Here is a 23,324-nt window from a genome sequence, read left to right as displayed (position 1 = left end):
GATGGAGAGGTAGGAACCACCACTGTGAAGCTGCTGTGGCAGCCAGAGAGCAGACAGGTAAGCTGCAGTAGGCAGTCTCTACCATAACAATATTCTGCTCCTTTGAAGCTTACGTATTTCGGTATGTACAAATCCCAGTTCAATGTTAGATAAGGAAAAGTCATCTGCTGATGAGCAAACTGACAGGTCACTCTAGGAAGTCAGAAGATCTACTGGCAGTAGCGTTAATATTGTTGCAGGCTGGGTTTGTGTTTGGCATCAAGACTGTTAAGAAAATATTAATAATGCTCAGAAGATGGTATGGCAGGTAACGTGCTCTGTTTTCATCTTGACCTTTGGAGTAATTTGGAGCCAAAGACCTGCCTGTTTGATTTTTCTTGTGTTTTAACACATCCAGCTGAATGTGATCCCTTTATATCCTGTCAGTCTTTCATATATGCTGAAGTAGTGAGGCCTCAGGGTTCCGATCTATAAAAGGCAGTACTATTGATCTTGCTGATACAAGTTCAAAGCTCTATCTGAAAATACATGATAGTGCCAGAGAATGAATCAATGGTGTGCTAGGGTGTGCATTTTTGAGCCAGGGCTGTATCTCATTCAGAACTGTGGTTGCCCCCTAAGATGTGAGCATGTCTGCATTTAGCCAATCTGATCACTGGTAGCACTTCAGCCATTCGAAACTCAGTATTGCAGTCTGTAGGACTCTGCAAACTTTCTCAGGGTTTTCTGTCTGTGCATCCCTTTCTCTGCATACTGTGCCTGGGGCTGCTTCATTGGGCATGAGGTGTAGGACAGAGGGTGACCCTTCTTCATCCACTTCAAGTATATTGGGGTCTAAAGGTGTCCTTTGCTGGCACAGCATCTGGGTTTCTTTATCAGTGAGAAAGGTGGAGACAAGATGACATGGAGGTGTGTTGCTCTGTGGGCTTGGGATCTAGTTAGAGTGTACTTTTTCAGCCTGAGGATTCAATTCCTCCCCAGACAAGACATTATTATCTAGTCTGTGCTCATGGAGAGCTTGGTATAACTTGTGTGAGCAGTAAGGACCAAGACTAAAGCAGTCTTCTTTGCTTTGTTTGGGTTTTTTTTTTGTTTGTTTTTTCTAGTCAATTATAATGATATTCATTACAGTCCTACTAATTTTTCTTCTGAGTCTCCTGATATTTCATGATTTTTTTAATGCCTGATTTGCATGCATGTTCTTTATACATATGTGTATAAGCTTTTTCTAATACCTACAGTTTGAGGAGAAAAAGCAATGCAACTGTTCTCGAAGTCTGAATTAACGATTGACAAACAAATATGTCGTAATTTATTTTTAATGGTGAGGGTTTTGAGGAGTGACTCATAATTTTTTAATTGCAGGGTTTTTCAGTGCAAAAGTTATTCTGCTCTTATTTATTTTACTTACTCTTGCAAGTAAATACATGTAGACTTGGTTATTTTTCCTGCTGGAAGTACATAGGGTTGTAGCCTGGCATGTATATTTTTCTAGAATTCCCATAAATCCTGTCAGATGTCATCTGTTTACATTTGAGCTGCAGTTACGGGTTTGTCTGTGTTCCACTGTTGGGATCCATCACTACCATACCTAGGAAGTTTCCCAGAAACATCAGCAGTGATCTTACTTTTCCTCTCATAAGGCAAGGGTTCAATTTTTTCCGACAATGCTTTGTTCTTATTACATTAGTTAATACTGGGATAAAATACTTCTTATTAGTTTTGACTTTTTAAAAAAGAAAAACTCAGAGTAAGCCTTTTGTCTGCGCAAGCATTACACGGGGTATGAACAGTTACCATGCATAAAGGTACCTCAGAAAGAGAGAGTGAGGCTGCTTCTTGCTCAAGAGAGTTTAACTCTTGAGAAAGAGGAGGTCTTTGCTGACATAATAAGCCATTCAAAAAATAAATGTAGGAAGCTTGGAGCCTGTATTTCGTTTTCTGATTTCCACCACATTCTTCTTCTGTCTGCCCTGATGCTGTTTAAAATTGTAAATTTTGGGGCTTTATTAATTTGACTGACTTTTAAATGGTGTTTCTATGGAGTCAAAAGCATGCTTCGCATGCTGGTTCCTTAAAAAAGCAGATAAAGTAAATAATTGTTCCACCTTTGAATATGAGAATAGATGAAGAGTACACCAAATTCCTTTGTTTAAAAATAAAGGGAAACACGTATGATCTTTCTCCCAAATTCTCTTGAAGAATCTATTTGTTAGATATTTGTCTCTTAGGGATTCTCTGAACAGAGGACGCCTGAATTTAGGCATAGGGCTGTCTTTAGAATGTGTATTTTTTTCAGTTTTGACTCACAAAAGGTAATATTTATATTTTGTGTATTTAGGGGTTTATGTTACTTCTAGTTTAGACTAGAAAATACAAAATTGTAAACCTGCCACAGTTTTTAGAGAAACCCACATCATTCTATTTTTGCGGCAGATACATGTTCCACTCTTAGTAAATTTCAAAGACTACATTACTAAAATTCCCTGGGCAATTGGCTTGGCATCTGCTAATTTAATTCCCATGTAGTACTGTAATAGGATATAAAGTAGAACTCTGGGGACAAGTGATAGTGTTCAGTGAGGATGAAACTCTAAAGGATATGAAAAGGATTGCTTTGCTTATGCTGCAAGTGGTGATAAGAGGTAAAAGAAAGTTTAGGGGAGTAGATGGAGATTGAGCTCTTCCAATACCAAACCTTATCCCAGATGGAAAGAAATTATTTGCACCCTGTATCATAGAAATGCTTGAGATTAAACTTGCTGTGACAATGAGAGAAAATAGGTGTTGACTGTCACCACCTTCCACACCCTCAAGGTCAGCAAACAGATTTTTCTTTCCCAAGACTCTCCTCTGGTCTCCCTCAATTAATCCATACTTTAAATTCCTGGCTTGACTCCCCTGCTCATATCAGTTACTTTTACCATCAGTAAAAACCTTCTGGACCTGTTGGTTTTTTGATTTCCCACCTTCCTTTACTTGGGAAAAGGCAAGAAGAGTATGCTGAGGGTTAGGAAGTACCATGTTGCCTAAAGACTCATCTCCTAACTAGAGGAGGACACAGCACAAACTATAATGGACTGTGTGTAGATTCATATTGACATGGTTTGAAAATAATGCTTTGGTTAAGTTAGGAGAAAATGTTATTGCTCCACTGAGCTGCAATTATGTGAGGTGGAATCATAGCCATGCAAGTCTGAATAGAGGCAAGGGGGAATGCTTATCTATAGATGAAGAAACAAAGAAGGAAACAGCTCTCTGAAAAATTACTCTGCTGCACTTTTTACCACTATTGATGGGTCTCTTCAAACTTTGCCATGCCTAACACATTTTTTTCTTCCACTTTTTCAGCTTTTTTCTGGAAAAAATTAAATGTTCTTGGATTTCTGTTCCTGCTGTTAACACTGCACTTCACATGAAAAACATTTTATTTGGAAACATGCTGATGTTTTTGCCCAGCCATTACTTTATAAATTCATCCTCTCATCCCCATCCCTGAGTGGGGGATTTTTGTAGCTCCTGGGTGGGACTGACCTGGTTTTACCACCTTTCACAGCTGCAGTCACCACTGCTTGGTCAGCTCTTTCTAAGACTACCTGCCTGATGTCCTGCCATGGTATTCTGCACCTTATTGCATCTCTGGTTTCTCTCTGTGAATGGCTCATCAGTATTTCAGGCATGTAGCTAAAATAGATATTCTCCTTTTTTTTCTCCCTGTACATTTTTCTGTGCAGATAGCACAGCTGACTACTTCCCACTCTCACAGCAGGGAGTTACCTACACATTTTATTTGAAATCCTGTCACTTCTCCTGTAACACCCCTCAGATACTCAGTGCCCCACTTCTGATGGAAGTGCTTTTCCCATCACAGCTGTGCACATCAGCCACTCTCCAGGCTGACCTTCCCTGCTGCACCACCTCCTGTGCCAACCCCATTTGCTGCCTCTCATCTGTGGCCAAGACAGTAGAAAGTTCTTATCCTCAGTCCTGAATGCCCTTCACATCTTTACCGAGCCTTGGCCACTTCGATGTCTGACTCATGAGCCCCTTGTCAGTGGACTCTAACAGTGCACTATTATGTTTGTTACATTTAAACTGGTTTTATTTCCACACACTGGGAACTGGTGAAGTTGACTGGGGATGCTGGTAAAAATAGTTTTGTTGCAATGTAATTTGCCATAATGAGTTTGTGCATGGTCAATAACGGTGGGTCAGTTCTAATCTTGTGGGAGGTTTGGTGGTTTTTTTCTTCTAATTATGAAGAAAATCACTAGCAAGAACGCTAAAGATTTCCGTTTTCTGCCCTTTGGTGCAAGCCCTTCCTGGAAATGAAAAATCTCTTCTCAATAATGGACAATTTATAAAGTGAACTCCATGGATTCACTTCAGCATTTTCAACTTTCATTGGTCAAGAATAAGTAAGAAAACTACTTGGGGCTTGAGTATCTCATCTGGCTTTGCACTGAGTCAGCTCCAGCAACTCTACCACAGAGTAACACCTGAGTTTTACAGTGTTCACACTCAGAAAACCTTCTGAATTGAAAGGGACCCACAGGAGCCATCAAGTCCAGCTCTTATGTGAATGGCCATTTGTGGACAACAAATTTCAGTGGATTAAGCCCATTAGGTCCTCATTGATGTATTGTATCATGAACACAGACTGCGTCTTCAAGACACATCTTTTTTATAAAAACTTCCAGGCTGTACCTCATAATATACCAATTTTATTTCACTTTTTAAATGTTATTAAAGGAGTTTGGATTTTGCCTTAAATTTCTAGTTTGTAGTACTGCAAGCTGCATTGAAGGAAAGGGTGCTGCTGCTGTAAAAATCCAGCTGGTTTATGCAGTCTTCTTGGAGTAGAGTTTTTTTACCAGCTGGAATTACAAAAACTGTCCTTGCCACTTGACCCAAGGGAAGAATGAATAGCACTAATTCTGAAAAAATGCACCTGCAAACCATTGGTAGGACAATATCCTGAGGAAAGTTCCACAGCAGAGAGTGGAATCGGTAGTCCTGGAGTCTCATTTTTTAAGTGTGGAGGTCTGTCAGAGCTGGAGCTTCCCTTTGCAGGATATCTGGGTATTTACACATGACTTGAGGGCTTTTCTAGGAGGAGCCATCACTGAGCACCTCCTCAGGTGCACTAGTCACCCTTCTGAGTTGACACATCACTTTTATTCCAGGAGAGTGCTATGCACACATAACAGAGCAGTGCAGACTTTCCTCTTTGGCATGAATTGCCCAAAACTGTAAACAGCCACTTTTCACTAGAGAACACTGTTGGTCTCCATTTGTAGTAAATTTGGGCCTTGCTGACTAGTCTACAAGCCCTCTTGCAGGCACCATTTCCTTTACCCAGCCTCACACCATAAGGGAACAGCCTCCCTTTCTTGTGAGAGCAAGTAAGTGTAGGCTGTTTATCAAAGTAAGGTGCAAGAGTCTATGCCATCTCATGTTCTTGGTGGAATAAAAGAATTTGTGCTCAATGAAATATCTTTAGAGAACAGAAGAAATCTTTATTTTGCTGCTGAGAAGTTGGCTTCCTGCTGATCTAGTGAATTTCAGCCATCCCCCCTGCTTATTAACTTTTATACTCTAGGAGTTCATTTTGAGTGCTCTCTTCTGAGAGGCCAGAGAAAATTGCCTGGGATATGGAGAGCAGGGAATATGAAAACATCTCTAGTTAATGCAATATGTAATCCTCTTATTTGATATCAGTGATAAGCGGATCCTTGATCTGTGTGTACTATGGTGCTTTTTGTAGTCAGGATATTCTGTTAGCACAATGACTAATGCCTCCCTTCCCAACTACATGAATGCTTCTTATTTACACAGCTTAAACTCTTTATTCTTGATGCTAGCTGATCATTTAGCAGACTGGCTGCTGGCATGGCTGGGCACTGCAGGCTGAAGGAGAGTGCTCTCAGTGACGCACATCATTACATGGGCTCTGGCCCTTGCTGCTGGGAATTGTGTAGGAATAACAAAAACTGTAAAAATATCTGGCACACTAAGGCTGAAAAGCATAGAACTGAGCCACTTGCACTGCTTAACTCTTAGTGTTCAGAGTGTCTTGCAGCATGATCTTAAGCCACAGTAGATGTAGTGAGTAAAACAAAATCTCTCAGCAAAGCTGAAGGTCTTTCATAGCTAAAATGTTCAAGAGAATCCTTGACAGCTTCAGCTGTGTCTTAGGATGGTACTTATCACTTGTTTTCATGTGTGATTTAGGGAAACAGTCAGTACAGTATGATTGCAAGCATGGTTTAAATTTCTGTGGAAATACAGAAGAGAAGGCAGGAAATTGAGGTTAGAGAAAACAGACAGGGGGAGGATAATTAGGTGCAAAAATTGAAAGTCTAAGGAGTGGCAGACATAAAACTTGGAGGGATGATGAGGAAGTAAACTTCAGGGAAGCAACAAAAGCTTTCAAAGAAGATGGTTAAATGGTCTGCAGTTGTGGAGAGAGTCCCTGAAAAATCTATGTATTGGATAAGTGGGTTCCAGTTACTCTAAATGAGCTACAGCTGCAAAGTCCTTAGTTGGGCAGCAGCTGTAGCTTGTGAAGATAACTGGGATAAAAGGGGTGGGTTGAGAGCTCTGGAGGAGCCCCTGTGAAGCCATGAGGAACTGTGCTACAGAGAAGAGCTGCCTGGTAGAAAACCAGCTAGAAGGTATGGATTTAAGAATATAATAACAACAGTATGGGACTCCAGAAATATGACAATAATGTCAAGATAACAACATTTGATGACCCCGACGTGATGGAGGTATGCAGCCTGAAGAGCTGTGGAGATGGAGGTATGCAGCCTGAGAGATGTAGAGAAGAATATAGCTATTGAATCAAGGAGCTGTGGCAGCCAGGAGCTGCGAGAAATGGCCTTTGAGTCAAGAAGCTGTGTGTGTGTTGTACATGACCTTTGAGTCATGGGGGAATGTGTGTATTGTACTTGTGTGTTGTACGAGGCCTTTGAGTCTTGGAACAAAAACATGTATTGTAAGGAAATGCATATATTGTACTTGAATATCTATATTGTATTTGAATACATCTGTTAGTAATAGAAAAAGGGGTAAATGTGGAGAGAGAGTCCCTGAAAAATCTATGTATTGGATAAGTGGGTCCTAGCTATTCTAAATAAGCTACAGCTGCGAAGTCCTTAGTTGGGCAGCAGCTGCAGCTCGTGAAGATAGCTGGGATAAAAGGGGTGGGTCGAGAGCCCTGGAGGAGCCCCTGTGAAGCCATGAGGAACTGTGCTACAGAGAAGAGCTGCTTGGTAGAAAACCAGCTAGAAGTTATGGACTTTAAGAATATAATAACAACAGTATGGGACTCTAGAAATATGATAATAACAACAAGATAACAACATGCAGTCTGGTAGAAACATACATACTGTTTTTTGGTCTGTTTCAACACAGATCAAAAAATGTACTGTTCAACACAGGCTTTATCTTAATGGTGTATGTTGTAGACTTAGAAGAGGAGAGCTGGAAGGCATCCTGAGATGTCATCTTTTACATGTGCACCCTCTAAATGTTGCTGACCCATTTTCACATGCACTGATGAGAATCCATGGCACTCACTAATTGCATGGGTACTCTTTTAGACTCTGCTCAGGCATCTGGAAATATTTAATTGATATCAAGCATGACTGGAGGTTGAATCCAGGTAGTAGGATAGTCCCCTCAGTAAAAGTAACTTGAAAAGTAACTATGTGCGTACATCAGACACCAGTATTACAATGGTAAAACCAATCCTTCCGGAGGAAGTCTAACAGTGACACTGGGAATAATTTAAACTTCAAGAGCAATAGAATTGAAGTGTGTTTTTGTTGAAGAACACTTTGGTTTTTAGCATCCACAGAATTGCTAGAGGAAGGTAGCTAGAGAAAGGACGTTAGTACTCAGAACCTCTTACTCAGTGTTGTGTAGTTTTGGTTCTTACCAGAGATCTGTGACTGGTGTAATTTATCATCTTTTGCCCAGTTGACAGACATCCCCATGTTTCTGTTTCCTTACTTGCCTCATGTTTGAATTATTGGTCCTTAAACCTGGAGCTGCAACAGATGAGTCTCATGCATGTAAATAAAAGTTCTTATGCAGTGTTATGAGTACTTATAAAGTTTTTCTTGTATGCAGAGCATGTTATCATATCCTAATACAAGTATCAGCAAAAATAAGGGTAGGAGGAAGCTGTTCCTGAACTGGCCGGATACACTTGCACTGTGTTCAATTAATTTTAGAGAATTTTCTTATGAGTGCTGGGAGCTCCAATCACTCTACATTCTAACATGAAATCAATGGGACAATCTGTAAAATCCAATGTTGATCCAGGAGAAAAAGAGCAAATCCCTTTCACATAAAGAAATGTTGCATTTATCAATTAACATGTCCACCAAAAATTAGTAGAATTTTTAAAACAGGACAATTTTATGAGTTTCAAGACTAGAGAATTATGCAAATGGTCACAAAAATAGCAGAACAACTGAAACTTGGTTTCTATTGGATTTTTCTCTCATGATTAGTTAACTTTTTACTGAGGTGTACCAAGCTCTTTTGTAGGAAGCCAAAGAAGCCACACAGGGGAGAGTCCTTTAGTGATGCTGAAATTGCTGTGGAAACATCAGTCACAGTAGCACCTCATTAGGCAATAGACAGTCACCATGGGAGAGACACTGTGATGAGGAGATTAATTCCTTAGTGTATCATAAAATACTTATTTCAGTTGCAGCTTTCTCATCATTAAGAAAAAATTTTCCCATGAAAACTTTCTGTTGTCACATGAAGTGAAAGCTACTTTCTGTGCTTTCCTCAGCTCTACTCCCTGATCACCAGCTTTCACAGAATTTGTGGGAATTCAGCACTTCTACCACAGTTGCTTGAAACTGGCCACAAAGTCAAAAAGAAGACAGGTCATGCATATAAACTACTCGTAGTAATTTAGGATGTACTTGGACATAAAGGGAACCCTTACGTGTAAGAGCTCATTTGGTCTGCAGTGGGTGGATCTGAGGCTATGGGGTCATAGAGGAGGGGAATGTCCCTTCTATGCTTTCTGCATTACTCCTATGTCATCCTGTGAAGTATGGTTCATACGGATATTGAGCATAGGGTGAGAAGCCAGATGGGCTTCAGCTCTGATCTGAGAGGGCAACTGCTGTAAAACACCTTCAAATTCCTTTATGGAAAGATGATTAAAGCATAGAACACCCCAGTAATGAGCATTTTAATTCAGTAGAAGGCAGGCAGTAAGCTAGCCCTAGCTGGGAGGTTCCTCAGAAAAGACAGTGATGAATGTGTGTGGAGCAATCAAGGAGCACTTCTGGACCTTACAATGGCTGAAGACAGCTTTGACAATTTTGTAGCTCAAGGATTTTCATCTCTATGATTTCAGCATGGTAGATTGTACAAGCACTAAAAGCAAAAAAAAGAAATCCACCCCCCAAAAAGCTGTTCTACAATTGCATGCTAAAGTACAGTATGGACAACTAGAACTTCTCTCCTAGGTAGTTTCTATTCTGTAATGGAATTATGTATTGATGTCAGAGAATACTGATTCTGATGGTGATCTTAACTTGCTGCTTGTACAGGCTGTGTTACACAGTAACTGAATATGAATGCTTCCAGTTCAGACAAAGGATAAATACAAAAGTCTATTGAGCTAAAAGATGCTTGTTTCTGAAGCAAATCAGTGGTGATGTTTTTTTAGAAGCTATGATAAAAGAACCCAAACAAACAAGAAAACCCCAAAACCTCTTTTAAGCTGTGGAATTTTATATTTTTTTGTCATGGTTTAGCCCCAAGTCAGCCCCTCATACATTCCCTACCAGCAGGATTGGGAAGAGAATTCAAAGAGTAAAAATGAGAAAACTTGTGGGTTTAGTTAAAGACAGTTTGATAGGGAAAGCAAGAGCTGTTCATGTGAGCAAAGAAAAACAAGTAATTAAAATCACCATTTCCCATGGGCAGGGTGATGTTCAGCCATTTCCAGGAGAGCAGTAGGCCCATCACACAGGGCTCTGACTTGGGAAGACAAACCTCATAATAGGAGGATAGAATGTAAGAAAATAAAGATTGTGCAGAAGGTAGTCTCACACCTGAGGAGTTGCAGCTGTTCTAATCACCAAAGATAAGGAACAGGCCTGGACTTAATAGGCCACAGCTGTGTCCGATAAGGAGATGAGTGCTACAAAAGAATGGGTGAGCTGGGTGAGGAGAGAGTTGGAGTTTGTTGGCTGTGCTGTGAAGAAGGAGTCAGTGCTGTGAGGAGATGACCGTGAGAAATCACTGAGAAGGTATGGGACTTTTGCAATTAGATGACAACACTATAACTCCAAATGTCCCCCCCCACTTCCTCCTTCTTCCTCCAGCTTTATACACTGAGCATGACACCCCCTGGTCTGGGATATCCCCTTGGTCAGCCGGGGTCAGCTGTCCCTGCTGTGTCCCCTCCCAGCTCCATGTGCACCCCCAGCCCAGTCACTGGTGGGGTGGGGTGAGAGGCAGAAAGGGCCTCGACCCTGTGTAAGCCCTGCTCAGCAGCAACCAAAACATCCCTGGATTACCAACACTTTGTTTTTCCCAGCACAAATCCAAAACACAGTCTAGTAAGCAGCCACTGTGAAGAGAATTAATTCTACACAAGCCATAACCAGCACAACATGCTTGACATGCAAGTTCTTTGTAGAGAAAGAAAACATTTAAATTTTTATTTCTTGTGCTCTTTCATCTGTGCTTGGGAACTTCTTGGGTTCATGGTGTTCTTGTATCTGATTTTTGGGGATATTTTTGGTTGCAAAAGGGTTTGTATGTATTTTTGGCTGTTGCTGGCTTGACTGATGAGGAGTGCTGCTATCTGTCACTGGTTTATTTCCTTATAGTGGTCTTTGTGCAAGACCTTATATAATGATATTTCAGGTGGAAGAATGTCCTCCTAAAACTATACTGGGAAATAAGCTGTATGTGTATTGTTGCCTATAAGGAGATTCCCAGTTAATTTTCAAAACTGTTTATTCCTGGTAGAATAAAGACCTTAACAGAGCTTTTTCCTTGTGGTGCTGGTGAGGAAGATCAAACATACCAGGCAGGTTTTTAGCTGTGAAAATAATCAGCATCCAAATCCCAGTGGAAATATAAAGTAATATTTGGGGTCTCTTGGCAAATAAAACAGCTCCTTCAACACCTTTGCAAGTTAAAAATGGGGCATTAAATTGTATCAATTGTATAGTTTAAAAACTGGACTCCAGTTCACTTTTATTTCAACAAATGTAGATGTTGAATCTCAGATGAAGAGTATGCATCGGGAGGGCATATTGTGTTTGCTTTTTGGTGTGTGTGTTGGTTTGTTGGGGTTTTTTACCCAGAAATAGCTCTAAACAACTTAAATGCAGTTAAAAGAAGCCCATCTGTTACTGTTCTTGTTTTCTTACCCATCATTTAAATGGTAAATATCAAACTGTAAATACTTAAACTGTGTTCTCCTCTTTGACAAAGAACAGGTGGTATCAGTTCACCTTATTGTGGAAGTAGTGCAAAAAACACAGGGCAGGTCTGAAATCATTAACTGCTTGGTACAAAGTACTTATTCCAATCAACTGCCAAAACATTTCCCTCTTATTTTCTTTAGGTCACAGTTACCTGCTTTTCAGGCTCTCTTCTCCATTAATCTGAAAGGAGGTAACCCTAGCTGATAGGAATGTTTTAGAAAGGAACGGTTTACACCCTGTGAATTTTTGAAATGCCCTTTTTATTTAATGGTCCACATATGCTTTGTTTAATGAGTTTGAAAAGCTTTAATTTAAATTATAGTGGGTGCTTTAGTGCTGTACTACTATTGCTGAAGCACTGTCAGGCAGCGTTTGTTCTTATCCAACAAAACAACATAATCAAAAACATGTGCAGTAATTTTTATAACAATAATGTTTTCCTTCATGGAAAACAGCAAATAAATGTGCCTGAAGACTTTGCCTGGGCACAAATTATTTAAGGCTTGCTGTTGTGTTTTTTTTTTTTTTTTCATGTCAAATTTAAGCTTCCATTTGTATCTCTGCTGTCACTTGTAGGTTTTATCTTTCTGAACTTAAGGTTTTTCTTTATCAGCTCTATCTCAAAAGCCATTTATTTAAGGTTCTTGAGTTTTCCTACCATGACAGGCATACTATTTTTTTCTGATTTTCCAGGATAGTCAAGACAAATGGAGTGGGATGAAAAAACAACGTGTTTTCTCTGACCAACTGCAGTATTATGTTAAGTGATGGGTTTGTCTCTATTAGCAAAGGGCATTGCCAGGCCCCAAGGAGAGCCTTTCTGCTGACACTGGGAAGCTGCTGGAGCAGCTAATTCCTGGTCTGAATTAGAGCCTGCCAGGCAACTTTCTCCCAGTGGGTACCCAGGCCTATTTTCAGGAGTGGTAGGGTCAGGACATGTCCCCATCAGGCGGCTGCATGCAGTCACCCATTTCAGTCGAATCTTGGAAGGTGACCTTATTCCCGGGAAGCTACTTGGGAATGACTAATTGAGTGGGATAGCTGTGGCCTGTGAGGTTTCCTCAAGCAGCCTGAGCTGGCAGTGCTGGCAGCTGGTGAGCGAGGCAGCAGCTGTCCCATAATAGCAGAGTTTGATCCCACATCTGTGTGTGCCCCTTCACTGGGCTGATGGAGCGGTGATGTGGGAGGTGAAGAGCTCTGTGTGGCATGGCTCCTGTCTGCCCTGCCACCAACACTGTGCTAGAGGTCCTCTGTCCTCTTGCTCTAAAGGAGGTGAGGAAGTCCCTCAGGACATTTCCTTATGGACACAGGAGCATGGTTCAGTGGTTGAAGTAATGTATCCCCCAGTGGCAAAAAGGGAATCGGAACATGTGTCAGAAAGTGATGTTTTCAGGCTCAACAGATTAACAAAATGATTTAAAATGAGGTTGGTGTTAGTTTGTGATTTATTTTTCCTCATTTTCTTTCTAAGCACTGAGTTTTTTATTTGTTTCTCAGATCATTCTTCTCCTTCCATTTCTCATGACATTGCTTTCTTGCCATGCCTGTTTCCTCCTTCTGTTGTGTTCTCACATTCCTGGCTGCTTGCCCCACTCATGAATTCTGCTGTATTGCATAGTTTCACTTGTCTGTGACCCAGTCCTAATTTTCTGTAGTTTATCTCTTCCCTGGTGCACACCTTGTCATGCCCTCAATCACCTTTGCATCCCATCAGTGAAACCACAGTGGTAATGCCTGTGACTCTCACCTTTCTTTACTTCCCTCCTTCTCAGTTTTCTCAGATTGAGGAGGAGTTTCTCCCTTCCCAGACTGCCACCTCTAGCTGAGCTCAGTATCCTTGCCCATCTCAACCCTTTCCAAGCTGTGTAGTTTCTCTGGTGTCCCATCATACTGATAGACAAGGATTTGGGTTCCTGGATATCGATACTGCACAGGGTAAAGTAGGCACTGACTAATCTTCTCCTGCTCAAGCAGCTTTAAAAAGCAGGATTTTTAATCCTTCTTCCCCAGTGCAGGCATATTCAGGTGAGACTGTTCTCCAGTTTTAGAAGAAAATTAGAATTTGTTGCCATACAGAAAAGGAATGGGGAAGAAACGGTGATTAAATGGTGGCACATTTAACTGTTTTGTATTTTTGCAGCAGAATTGCATAAGTGCCAGGTGACATCTCTGTCTCTTTGTGGGCTGGTACCAGCAGTAGGGAGAGCTGTGTGAGGCTGCTCATGGGGGAGACATGAGGTGGCTGCCCAGATACTTCAGTTTGGTGCTTTGGCAGTATTTCCTGAGCCCCAGTTACTGGATTTTCCTGCTGGCGCAGGGGGATCTGTGAGCTGCAGCTTCCTGGCAGGATTCTGGGAACAGCACCAAAACCCCCGACAGGCAGCAAGCAGGTTTTGTGCTCTGAGTCAGAAGCAGGCTGAGAAGATGCAGCCTTCAAAGCATGTATCCAAGATGGGGAAGGGGATCTGTGCAAGGAGGAAATTTCCAGTGTGAGGCTCAGAGCCTGGAGGGACCCTCTCCTGCCAACACTCTCGGTGAGTCTGCGGGTCAGATGCTAGTTTTTGTACAATCACAGGAGAAGAGAGATTGCTGCCTTTCACCATTGCTACCCTGAGCCAGCTCATCCTTCTAGCTATTTCTGTCTATGCTTATCTATAGCATCATCCCCCTTGTGCTTGTGTACCTGCCAAGCATTCAAAACAGGCTCTGCTGTGGCAGCCTCTTTCATTCTCTCCAGCCTGGAGGATAAACGACTGGATTGCTTTTTTCTTTTTTTTTTATTTTTTTTTTTTATTTTTAATTGTTTCTCTGCATCAAGAATTTACGGTGGGAAAGCTAAGCTGGAGAAATGCTTTCTGGAGTGGGTGGCCAGATTGGCAGATCTACTTGTTCTTAGCCCCTAGAGAAGTCCTGCAAGCTGACCCTTGCTGGGCTCACTCTGCTCTTTTTGAAGGCGATGGTTTCTCAGAGTGAGATGTGGTCTCGGGTAAAAACAAAGAAAGTTTGGATGCGAGAGAGAAGATCTGGATCTGACTTGCCCACAAGGGGACCCAGAATAGAAAGTTGAATGCTTGGGTGAGTTCACAGCAGCTGGCTTGTCCAGTGCAGGACACTGTATTCTTCTTTATTATAGACTGAGTTATCCGAGGTAAAAATAGCAGTATCAGAAATCCTATTATGTCTACACTATCTGTATACTCACTGCAGCTATATGTGTGTTTTGTTTAGTTTGGGGCTGTGAAGCAGATGGCTCTCTGTGTTTAGTCCATCTCACTGTGGCTTGTGACTTTACTCCCCACTGGGAATTTCAGTGCTTGCATCTGGAATTGTGCAAATACATGCAGGTGCGCAAAATTTACATCCTGCTTTAGCACCTTTGTTACAGCTCTGGTTTAAGTAATTAAATTTCACTCAGATTTGATATTAAAGCGTGTCTTCTGCTACATCAGTGTATGACTTCACAGGCAAAAAAACATAAATATCTATATTTGTAACATACTGCTTCGTATCCTAAAAATACAAGGTGCAGACATAGTGAAAGTTTCAATGCACCTTCCCAAAGTTGAATTGTTGGATAGGTGTGAAAAGATTGAATACTCAGAATTTTCTTCTTTTAAGTAATCAGATTTTAAACACAGAATTTCAGTGTGAGTCTGTCAGGGCTTCCCAGATACTTCTATCCTTACACTGATTGAAACTCTCATTCTAACATTTGAAATGAGACCTGGGTTCAGATATCCTACATCTATATTTCTTTGTTAAATCTGTAATTAAATATGAATTCCTGTGGCAATATGTACAATGGAAGTTGTTTTGATGAGAAAGAATTGTTGCAGTATGTGGAGTATCTAAGTATCTAAATTTCTGTGTTTTTGTACTAGTGTTTATAAAATACCTCTGTGATGTAGGCAACCACTGAATTAATTTACAAAATGAAGCTTTAAAAATAATTTTTGCACTTCCACAACAGCATAAGTATATTTGTAGGTGGTTACAAGTGATGGAGCATTTGGGCTGAGATGTCCTGTGAATGAATGTGAGTTGGAGTTGATGATCCTTGTGGGTTACTTCCAACTTCTGTGATTCTGTGTGATTCTGCTGGCTATAGTTTGGGTGATACTTGTGGACAGAGACATTTGGCCAGCATTTTGGCTTAGTTTCTTACTGGCATGTGATGTTAAACCTGGCAAGTCCAAGGAAGAATGTGTTTGACCCTGGTTGTTAAAAATTATCCACCTTTACTTGTATGAGTCTGACAGGTCTCAATATATATTAAGAGGTTTTCAAATTCATAAGTAACAAAATTCTACTTTTTCTCAATCCATAAGTAAAACTAACCAGTGATGCAGAGCCCTTGTCAAGTTGGTGAGAAAACCCTTTACAAAGGGAATTGCTGCCACTGAACTGTTCTGTGCATTGAGGAATGACAGCACAGGAGGTGGGAGGAATTTTGCCTCATTTTCACCATCTGAAGTTAAACTGGTCATTTAGGCTCACCACCACAGAGTGAGGTGCACAGTTCATCACATTCTGGAGCATCTTTGTCTTCTTTGAGAAATGCAGTTAATTATCTTCATTCTCCTGCTCAGTCTCAGATTCTTGTTGCCTGGATTTTATTTTGTTGCCTGGGTTTCTTTGCTTCTAATGCTGCCTTTTGGAGACAACTAATTATTTTCCTCTGAGAAAGAACCTATTTTAATTTTCAGGAGGACAGTGTATGGAGGGGACTGACACAGGAGGAGTTAAGGGTGATGCTACACCAGGTCTGGCTCCCACATCCTAAATATCCTCCAGTGCTGTCTCACCAGCAAAAGCACCCCTGTGCCCATGCATTGCTCCAAGACATGCAACACCCACTGCATGCAGTGGAATCCTGCTCTGGTGAGCTGCAACACAGACCTCACTTTGTAGTGGGCAGTTCAGAATGGAGAAAATAATCAACTCTCATGTGGCACATTGACGTGTGGGCAAAGAGCTTAGTGTAAGGATGTGACAAGGGACCTGTCTGTGGTGTGGCTGTCTCAGGCAGGATAGAAGCTGCCCAGTTGGCCAAAGAAGGGCTCACCTGCAGAGTTGGGTGAGATGCAGTTCAGGCAGCTGACAGATGGAGCAGATCTGACCTGAGGTGATGTGCACAAGGTCACTCAGCAGGTGGGTACTAAAGCTGGATACAAAAACCAACCCACCTGCTACTCCTTAGGACACACCACCTCCCCAGCAGCCAAACGACCTGGGTTAAACACTGCTGTCTTCATGCCCCACATGAGGTGGATCTGGGTGGGGAGTGCCCAGGAATGAGGCTGTACACATGGCTACACAGCCATGCCTGCAGGATGACGGGAAAAACAAATTGGCAAAAAAGGTTCTTTTCCTAGATTTTGCAAAACATCATGGCTAATACCCTGTTGTGCAGCAAAGACAGCAGGCGCCTGGGACTCTGAGTGGTCATGGTGCCCTTAACCGATCCTTTACAAGCCACCAAACCACACAACATTTCAACATTTGTGAATGCTGCTGCAGTGTGCTCCTTTGCGTTCCAGTTCCTATGGAAACATGCTGTAAGAATGTCTAAAATAAGTACAGTGCTTTGAAACTATTATTTTGATCTTTCCTTCCCCCCACCCCCTTCCCAAAATCTCCTTTACCACCTTTCTGGATGAATTTCTAATACATTAAAAAGATTGTTGTCATTATCTGGAAGAGTGTGCTACCCTGCTTACCCATATGTCTGAATCCTGGGATCTGATGGATCCCAGGCTGAGACCAACTCCCTTCCCCTATCCTCCCTGCTCAGTGGGGTGGCGAGTTGTTGGTGCATGTGTTGAACATATATCTATATATATATAAATCAACAAGCTTTTTTCCTGCTCTTTTTGAGATGTAGAATACGGCTGTGGGCTGTTTAGAGCAGCTCTGGTAAAGGAAATTACTTGTTCTCCCCAAAAGGGTGCTCTTGCTGGTAACTGTAAACAGGGCTGGGTATTTAAAGCACTTTTCCCCTGTGCTCCTGTGGTTTCCTTCTAAAGCTTTTAGCTTCCTAAGAGCAGAAGTCTCCCTGACCTTAGTGATGTCTAAGATTTTCAAACAGCACATCTCGTTTTCAAAAACTACTTTTGATGAGGGAGCTTTAGGAAAGCTAGGGCTAAATCCTACAAAGGGCTAAAAAACGTTTGTTAGAGCTAGGTGCTAATTTTTTCTCATTTTCAGGCTTCTGGCCTCTTGTAGTACTAAGCCTCAGAACCCAGTGCTAGATACCAGGAGAAGAGCTGGAGGTGCATGTTGGGCATTCAAGGGGGAAGCAGGCACTTAAATTCAGAAAAGTGATTCAGGAGTTTTTGGGTAGTGCCAAAACCTTTTGACCCCTCTATATGCTGGACACATATATATCCAAGAAGTATCTGCATTCCCAAAGCATCTTCTGGGGATCTATACCCCTTTTGTTTCTGATCCTAAGTGTGGAGGCAACAACAAAACCAGGGTTGAAATACAAGGGAGTTGACACTTCAGCATTATTTTTCATGACTCCACATCCTAGACAAAATAAATTGTAAAGAGTTAGGATGATTTGGATCTAGCAAACATTATGCTTTAACATTAAACTAAGTCTTAGCAATTTGAGAAGTGTAGGCATCTGTTTGAATCCTATTCCAAATCACCAGGCCAAAATTTGCTCACAGGGTTCCTTCCTGCCAGTGAGCAGATGCTGTGTAATTATGCATCCTGATTTATATTGCTCAGTGCTTAGGCTTTGCATGGTTTTTTATGTGTTTGTGGTAACTGCAGTGGCAACACCAGACCTGTTTTATTTTGGTGCAACACTGAAGGCCAGTAGAAAAATTATGAGACTAATCTTAATAGACAGAATAAAACTTTATAGGCTATTTTCAGGGTTGCTATAATTTTGAGGTTAAACCACTCATTAACTGAGCAGTCAAATTTAAGTGGAAGTGCTTGTAAAATAAATTGTGAAGCTTGGTATTTGCATTGCATTTCATATCTGCAAAGATCCTTACTTGAATGACAAGTGCTGGGTCCAGCACTGAAGTGAATACCAAGAGAGATGAGAATCATGAACTATGGAACAGCAAATCATAAAGAATAATTGCTCTGTTTTAACGTGAATAGGCAGGGCTGAGATTCTTTTTGTGAGGGCTCTGTTTGAACTGCTTTTGAACTGGAGTTGGGCCACTGTAGATGTAACCTTTCTAACCCAATTGATAAGTTCATGTATATGCACAGTATGTAGGTCATTCACATTTATTCTGAGTAGCCCAGAAAAGAATGCAGTGAGACTTCAAAATATTTTGCATTTCAACCTTTTGTTGTAGCTGATTTCTCTCTCTCACACTTCCTTGTTTATCTATGCTGGAAAAAGCCCTCCAGGTGCATGGAAAGCTGATAAATGTGCATGGAGAGGTGATAAATGAAACACTAAACAAACAGCTACACTTGTAAGAGACCAAGAGGCAGTTAGAGATGCCCTGCAGGTGTGAGGGACAGGATCTATGAAACAGGGAATTACCTACACCTTTACTACATCATTGCGAATTTGTTTAGCAGTCATGAGAATTTTGGAATTATCTTCTATTTGAGAAGGGCAATATTGCAGTGATTTTAAGTAATTGTTCTGGCTTATGTCATTAGATAATATTAAATACTGGCTGTAGGAAAGTAATAGTTAAACTCTCTTAAGAGAAAAATCATAAGTTTTCATGGAGGTGGTGGACTCATTAGGAATGTGCATGTGGTTCAACAAAGGAAAATCACAGAATATAGAAGTGACTTTTAAAGGTGACTTATTAATTTTGACTTTTTATTGGTATAGTTTGTAGAAACATAAATTGGTTTGTGTTGGAAGGAACCCTAAAGACCAGATAGTTCCAACTCAGAGGTAGGAGCACCTTCTACCATCACCTCCTACTCTTGCCTACCACACCAAATAAATTTCTTGGGCCCAAGTAATATCAGACATACCTAAAATGACATCAGTGGTAATGATAGATGGTCATACTTTACATTGGGATGTAATGTCCATTGGGTTCCCACAGGGATTCCCATTAAGTCTGGCTGGTGAATACAAAATTCAATTGAATTTGAAGGTAGTACTAGACTGGGAGGCATTGCAAGCTCTGGTGAGAATAAAGAGAAGTTTTTAGCTGGGGAACTAGAAATACTGTATTTTCTATCTGTAAGGCTCAAATATGACATAAACACACATATCTGTGGAAATGATCCGAAAATATATAAACAGTAGTGCTAGGAAGGAGAAGAGGTTCAAGTTGTCGTCTTGTAATGTGGTGTCTCCTGATGCTGGATAAGGACTTAGTAAGGACTGTTCCAGACTGAGCAAGACACTAGCTTATGGCACTGTTCATTCAAGGCCCTTGGGGAGAGAGCAGCCAAACCCCTTGTTTCTCTTGTGGCACAAATGCCCCTGAAACTCTGCTGGCACTGAAGGCTCGGTGAAGGGCGGTGGCTGCTCTGTCACCACAGTGAGCTGCCACATGTACTGCAGAGGCTCTCCCTGTTCTACATCCAGCTCCCATCCCAGTGTTCGGTTTTAGCTCCTGCTGGTGGAAAATGGAGATAGAAATGGAATTAAGCATAAGCAGTGTGGGTGGGGAGCCATAGTATGTGGGGACAGAAGGGCACCACCATGGAGTCCTGTTAAATGGGGTGGAAAGAGCAGAAAAGGCAAAGGGAACTGTCCCTTCTCAGAGCCACCCTCCCTAAACACAAATCTCTTAGGCCACGTTGGTTAAACTGGGTAAGCAGAGGGACAGCAATCAATGCAGGTTTTGATCTTGGAATAAATTTTTTGCCAATCAATACACTTTGCCTAATCAAGCATCTATATGCCTTCAAGGATTAACGCTTCTGTATTTAATTTGTCTGCCACAGGATAGATTAAAATATTTCCCTCTTTAACTTTGCTTCTGTGTTTTCTCAGTTAAAACATGATGTATGTTTTGTTGTCTCAGAAAATGCTTTTCCACATCCTAATGTATGTCTTTCTGTGAACCCTTTCCCAGCCACAGCGAGCACAGGTTTTCATGGATGCCCTGGGGAATTACATTGTAGAGCATCATTACGTTTGAAATTTCAGATTTCTTAAAGTGAACTCACACTCTCCTCAACCACATAAGGTGCTTGTTTTTTGTAGTAGAAGGATGGAGTGCTTAAAGAGTTTCTAGTCACAGAGCACTAAACTGGGTATCAGGAGGTCATCAGTGCTTCTCTCTTTTACCTGTCCACTGACAAAGCTTTTTGCTGGGGTGTTTCTTCCACATGACTTTGGATTTTCCCCACATTTTTTTTTCAACTTGTCCTACTTTAACTTTTTGAGGCGATGTCCATTTCTTACTTTGTATTTGTATAAAGCCTACAGCACTTGACTGTCTGCCTGTGAACAGCTAAAAATGAGGGCTTATTTGGAGATGACAAGACACTAGGAGATAAATGTCTCAGGGGGTTAGACATAGTAAGTAGCTGAGATGAGAAAAATTTTTTTCAGTTGCGCCTAAAATGCTGGCCTGTTTCAAGAAGGAAACTTTGATTTCTGCTAGAAGAAGTAGACTGGATGTAGTTGACAGGAATTCAGCTGGAGAGGATTACAGTCATTAAGAAATATCTCTTTTGCTGAAATGTGGTTCTTCATATTAATATAAAACATAATTTGCCATTGATCCCCCAGAAAAAGCGTTTTTCTAACATTTACAGTTAATGTATGTTGCTTCAGATGTCCCTGGGAAGAAAATGTAGTTTTAGTCCCACACTGTCTGGGCTTTGCCTCCCTGCAGCAGATCCATGTCCCCAAGCTGAGACTGGGGCACTTCTTTTGAAAATCTCCCCCAGCCTGTTTCTCTGATGAATGGCTGAAAGCAATTGCAGTGAAAAGAGATTTGAGGAGTGCAAGAAGGAAACAGGGACATTGTTGCATCCAGACTGGAGAGGCTGTGAGGAGCCATGGGGACAATTTTTACCTTCCTTTGCTTCTCTCTGCTTCTACAAATGGTGTATCAGGCTTTGTTGGATTGTGCTAGATGTTTTCAGAGCCCCATGGATGCTTCTGTAAGCATTATTATTGCATTCTTCCACGTAGGCAGAAATTGTGGTAGAAGCCAGTGCATAAGCATATCTTTATTCAGTCAGATCTCAGCTATTTCCTCAAATCCAGCTGATAAAGCTAAGCCCAAATTATCCTTCAATCTCCAAAGCACCTATCAACCTCTCTGCTCATGCCCAGACCAAGTACTTCAAAGAATTTTAAAAAACCCTAAAAGTTACATCCTATGGCCTGTTTCCTTCCCCAGGGTATTTCATTATAGGACAAGTTGAGTGAAGGGGAGAGGTTAGCAAGTTTTTGTGGTTTTGATTGCACACATTTGGATCAAACTCTTATAACATTTTTCATGAGATCTGCAAATTGATTTTAAACTAAATTTAATCCCTTTGAGCATTTGTGCACTTTATAGCTCTTAAATGATGCTTAGACTACAAGTTCTGTCACTCTTCATGAAAAGTAGGTTGTCTTAATTTGTAAGATCATGAGAATCTTTTAAGCCCACTGGCTCTCATTGCTGTCAATGGGATATTTTTGCTTTGTATTCCAGCTGGAGGAAGATAAACTCTATTGCCACTGGGTAATGTACCTTTAACTGTCCTGCATCCTACTTTAGTAATGGATGCATTCTGCACTAAGCTGTGACATTTTCATTTTCTAAGCTGTTTATTAATTCAGACACTGAATAATTAAATAGGAGAAAGAAGCACAAGGAAAACATCTCTTAGAAGATGATCACAGAAGCTGTGTATATAAAAAAGGATGCAGACCACAGGGCAGACTGCAAACATATACGAAGAGCTACAAAAAGGCCAAGGAAGTCCAGAAGATCTGTTTCCAATTATGCACATGCAGTGTCTTTAAGTGAGTGATGCAATACCCTCAACAAATTCTTGCTTGGTACTTCTAAATACAGAACTTGGAGTTACAGGCAGGCATAGTAAAGCAGCATCAGTAACCTGCTTTCCACTGTAAGATTGACTAAATATGGCTCAGTGTGTTTTCCTAACTGATTTTTTAAAACATCATTTACACAGATAGCATGCAGTGGTGCCCCACCACATTTCCATAGAGAAATCAAAGAATAACAAAGGAAAAAGAAAAAAAAAAGGCAGTGCATTTTGAGGGACTGTGAGGAAGCAAACTGAAATTTAAGTGTTAGTTGCCAAAAAGCATTGTTTCATGTCCTTGGTAAAACAGCAAGCACTTCACGCTTTCTTCTCCCCTGGTGTTCCACTTTTTATACCAATTCAAAACTACAGCAATGTGGTTTTAATCTTTCACTTCTGTGTATTGCACCTTATCTTCTTCTCAGAGGCTTCCAGAGAAAACGGGATTCAAAAACTTTGATAGGGGAATCAATCAGATAAATCTGTGTGGATTTTCATCTGATTTGTACTGAAATGACACTATGTGCAGTGCTGTGGCAAAGGCACGAGATACAATTAAGACTGCACAGCCCTCAGGAAATATTAAGGTTTAATAACAATACTGAAACCTGATGTGCCATTCCCAGCCCTGTGTACAGTGTGGCATTTGGATGCTGTTGTGTGCTTCAGAATGAGTCTCTGCTTGGTTATGCAAATTGTTCTTGTAGCAAGGAACCACTGTGTGCCGCAAAATTAGAACTGGGAGGAAAAATAACCGCTGTGGGATAACATGCAATAAATCCACTAAAGCTGCTGGCTCTGGTGAGGTAATGTCTTGTCCCTCTATGGGTGGAACATTTCTCTATTGAATCATTACAGTTTTGCTCAGAAACATCCTACTGCTTG

At 41.1% G+C, this 23,324-nt stretch overlaps 1 protein-coding gene across 6 annotated transcripts in view; it reads left to right on the top strand.

The window, feature by feature from the left end:
• MTUS2 (microtubule associated scaffold protein 2) overlaps positions 1 to 23,324 on the top strand; it is a 261,088-nt gene that overhangs the window by 15,921 nt on the left and 221,843 nt on the right. For 2 of the 6 annotated variants that reach the window (XM_058045824.1, XM_058045829.1), the window contains exon 1: positions 13,712 to 14,020. The exons of 2 other annotated variants lie outside the window; for them this stretch is intronic. The gene's annotated coding sequence lies outside the window, so the exon portion shown is untranslated. Of the gene's footprint in view, positions 1 to 13,711; positions 14,021 to 14,295; positions 14,562 to 23,324 lie in introns of those variants that run through there. 2 more of the 6 variants (XM_058045825.1, XM_058045828.1) reach the window with 1 other exon arrangement.

This window comes from Melospiza georgiana, chromosome 2 (genome assembly GCF_028018845.1).
Source record: "Melospiza georgiana isolate bMelGeo1 chromosome 2, bMelGeo1.pri, whole genome shotgun sequence".
Taxonomy (NCBI): Eukaryota; Metazoa; Chordata; class Aves; order Passeriformes; family Passerellidae; genus Melospiza; species Melospiza georgiana.
The sequence above is the reverse complement of the archived record's forward strand: the minus strand, read 5'-3'. Positions and strand labels throughout refer to the sequence as shown.